Genomic DNA, 3,883 nt, shown 5'->3' with positions numbered 1-3,883 from the left:
GATACTTTTAGTTTGCATTCCTGTTTGCCTCCCTGATTTTTAGCTTTCGTTAAAAAGCCACTGCATCCTCCCAAAAGTTTTAGCCTAACTGTTCTGCTTTGTACCTGGGCTCTTATTTGCTACTGCTGCCACCCTCTCGGGGACACAGGAAATGGCTGAGAAGGTAGGAGTGGAGAGGCGGAATCCGAAGCAATAGAAGCCTAGACTTACATTTTGGTCAGATTGTACTCGTAAATGTGCAAAAGAGCAATGAATGATCAGCTTTTCATTCTTATCCGTTAGCTCTCCAATCGATCGACATGTGGTTATTTGGTGTTAGCGAGGGAGGTTGCACGACGAATGTCTGGCTCAGGATCCAAATCTGTCTCTTTCCCTCCATAAAAAAGAACATAATTCTAATGAAAAAAAGAAGATGAAAATTTGAAGTTTTAATACATTAACAAGTATATAAGATAATATTGAGTGGTCTAAGTATGAATGTATTTAGAAAGGGGGGTTGGGATTTTATTTGGTCTCTCTTGGATTATATGAATTGTGGTAGTTGAGCCTGTTAAAAGTAAATGCCATATAGAGAAATGTTTTCTGAAAGCAAAACTTGATGTTTGCAAAACTTATAGTCTCATGGGTTTCTGATTGGGAGAGTGCACACAGACCCTTCCAATGTAAATACATACATTCTAAATTTACCTGAGCGCTTTAAGCAGCTCTTAACATCATATGACAAGGAGAACATTTGTTAATCAGAAAAATTACAACCTATTCAGACTTATTGTTTGATTATTTCTTTGCTGACCTCTGAGGTCCCATTGTTGATTGAATTAGTTATAGTACTCATATTTGTTTTAGCAACTAGCTATTATGAATGCAAACTCTTCTTATCGCCAGATGATTGATAGGCACATTAAGAAGTTGTTCAACAGGTTGCTGGGTTTGAAGAAATGCTTAAATCCTGATAGGTTACTTTTTTTTTTTTTTTTTATCAGCAAAGAGTAGGAATTAGCACAGATAAGCTCATTGTAACAACAATTTTATTTTCAAAGTGGAATGTTGTCATTTCTTTAAATTTGATTCTTTTAAGTAGTAGATGCTGTCAGTTTCCTTTTATAGATTTAAATGCATAAAATTTTGGTAGGTTGAAAATGTTATGAAATAAAATACTTTTCTAATGTTGGCTAGAGAGGGTATGCTACAAGGAATATTGTCAAGCAGTTGGAGGTGATGAAGTATAGTTGGTACTAATCATCTAGATTTTTTTTCCCTTTTTAAAAAAGTTATTTGTTTATTTTTTTTTAGTTGTTGCACCGGGCCTCCATTTTGTAAGGGTTTTCAGGCACTTAAAATAAGTTAGGCCCACAATGCCTAACATTTTTTTTTCCCCCATTGGTAAAAACATTGCTTTGATTTTTTTTTTTTTTAATTTATTTTTTAAATTTATTGGGGTGACAATTGTTGATTTTTTTTTTTTTTTTAATGGAAACATAAGCACAATAGAGTAAGGTAAATTGCCCATGGTTATCTAATAGGTAAGTGACAGGGTTAAAGTTCATAGGTCATCATCTTTAGTCTTTAGTGTACAGGCCCAGCAGAGCTTCCCAATCAGATTGGCTGTCCTTTTGTCTTATCTCTTCCTGAAGACACAGGTGCTGTGGTGACTAGCACCAGAGAAAAGCCTAAATATGGACATAATGGGTAAGTCAGAACAAATGACTGAAAATTTTTTCTTGAATGGAAGCTGAATGATGTTGCTGGAAAATTCTGTTGTGTCATGCCACAACTTCAAAAAGGGTCTGATACCTTGTTAGGGCTTTTCAGATGACCCCAATTCCTGATGGTGACTCTATATAGAATTATTTTATACCAATGTTGTGAAGGCAGATACCCAGAAGTACAATATTATATACAATTATATGTAGGGCAATTTTGAAATAAAAAACCAAAAGAACATGAAGATTGATGACGTGAAGTTCCTGAAATTGAAACTGGCCTAGTGTCAACTGGTCAGGATTTGCCGACTCTTTGATGGGGGGTGAGGAGGACTCCAGTGTGGACAGAGTGCAGATAAAGTACACTTTATCTATTGGCATGTTCATGGATGATGTGGAAGCTGACAAAATGGCAGGGTGTCTAATTATTAAACAAGCCACATGTTCATATCTTCCTCCACTTGTTTCCTTGGAAACCCAGTTCCTTGTCAATTTTCTGAATTACATTAATATTAAACTATGACTTTGAATAAGGAAGAATGTGAAGTATCTGAGGAGTATTATTTATATCTAACAAGTGACATTTGTATCACATGGATACACGTTTAAAATGTTCTTGAGAACACTGAAAAATAAGGAAATAGAGTTCAAAAACATAGAACTTGTTAGACTAGTTTCTGTTTAAAACTTGGTGGATTATACCTCTTTGTTTTAAACCATTACAGCAGCAATGATTAAATATCAGATTCCTTAAAGAGTCACTAGTTCCTTTTGGAACGTTTTGATTAAAGCATTGTATTTATTAAATTGTTCTTACCCACACATCTTTCCTTCAAGATGTTGTTTTTCCCACGTCTGCTGTTTCATTACATGACAGTTATTGAAAGGCTAGATGCTGTTTACTTTCCCAAGGTTTATTTTTATATCATAAATTATACTGTTTTTTTACACATCACAAGAAGTAGTGTGGTCTACTCAAACTGGGCATCAGGAGACTTGGGTTCTATGCCCGACTCTGACATGTGACTTTGGCTAAGTCAATGAATTCATATGTGTCTCAGTCTCCTTAGCCACATAATGGGGATAATAATATCTGTTTTCTACCTACTTCACAGGTTTTTTTTTTTTTAAGATTAATTAGTCCATGTTTGCAAACCACGCTGAGCTCCTTTGATAACATACAAAGCATCATTATTTATGACAATAATAATAGTGTGTCGAACCTGTGGGCTTTCTTTCATCCAAGAATCCCAAAGTACTTTACCACTGGGATTGTAACTTTACAGAGGGTTACTGTGTGGTAGCTGGCTCTCCTTGAAGAAACAGATGGTAACAAGAAGTCTGGGTTTTCACGAGAGAGTAATTAAGTCTCCCACCAACTCTCTGCATCATTTGTATAAACTTCCCAAGACAGAAGAGCTGCTCCCAAAAGAGAGCTGAGTCGGACACCTCATCACTGTTTATAAACAAGTCATAGGTGACTTGGAAAATCAATATTTGGAACTCCCAAATGTATACATGGAGAATTTGGGAAAGCATGGGAATATTTAGACAGCAGGTAAATTAGGTTCAACAAAAATATAACAAGTGTGAGTTACCTGAAGGTCTTTCAGGTTGTATCCGCCAGTTATGCATGAGTCCTGTGGTCTCTTCTTGGCAGTCTGGTTAGGCAGACTTTCAGTTAATTGACCAAGATAAATTAAGTGCCTAACTCATGTGCAGGTCTGAGGTTATTAAGAAAAAAAGCCTACGATGTGGTCCCTGCCCTCAAGTTGTTTACAACCTATTTGAGAAGATGAAACTAAGATACAGGAAACAATAAGTGGACCATGGAAGATAGCAATGTAATTAAAGGCTAAATTGTGTGGAACAGACCACAGGAAGTAGAGAGAAGTGAGCCCTCAGTATGACCAGTGTAGTTCAGGAAAGCTTTACTGAAGAGGTGAATTTAAAAGAGCGTGTTTTCCACAGGACGAATATCACATCAGCAACGTCGGCAGTGTGTGTATGGACAGTGTGTGCCTGTGCTGGGAGACAGGGCAGATTGGGGAGCTGCTCCCCAGGTAACCAGGGGCTCTGGGGCCAAGCAGGGAGGAGGAAGCTCCCAGGGTACATGGGGAACTTCAATGCGCCGCAGAGGAGTTTGGACTTAATTTAATTGACTTTTTTTCTTTTTTTTT

This window comes from Rhinolophus sinicus, chromosome 16, assembly GCF_057876585.1.
Source record: "Rhinolophus sinicus isolate RSI-liver-muscle chromosome 16, RSI-T2T, whole genome shotgun sequence".
Taxonomy (NCBI): domain Eukaryota; kingdom Metazoa; phylum Chordata; class Mammalia; order Chiroptera; family Rhinolophidae; genus Rhinolophus; species Rhinolophus sinicus.
This window is presented reverse-complemented; position numbering follows the sequence as displayed.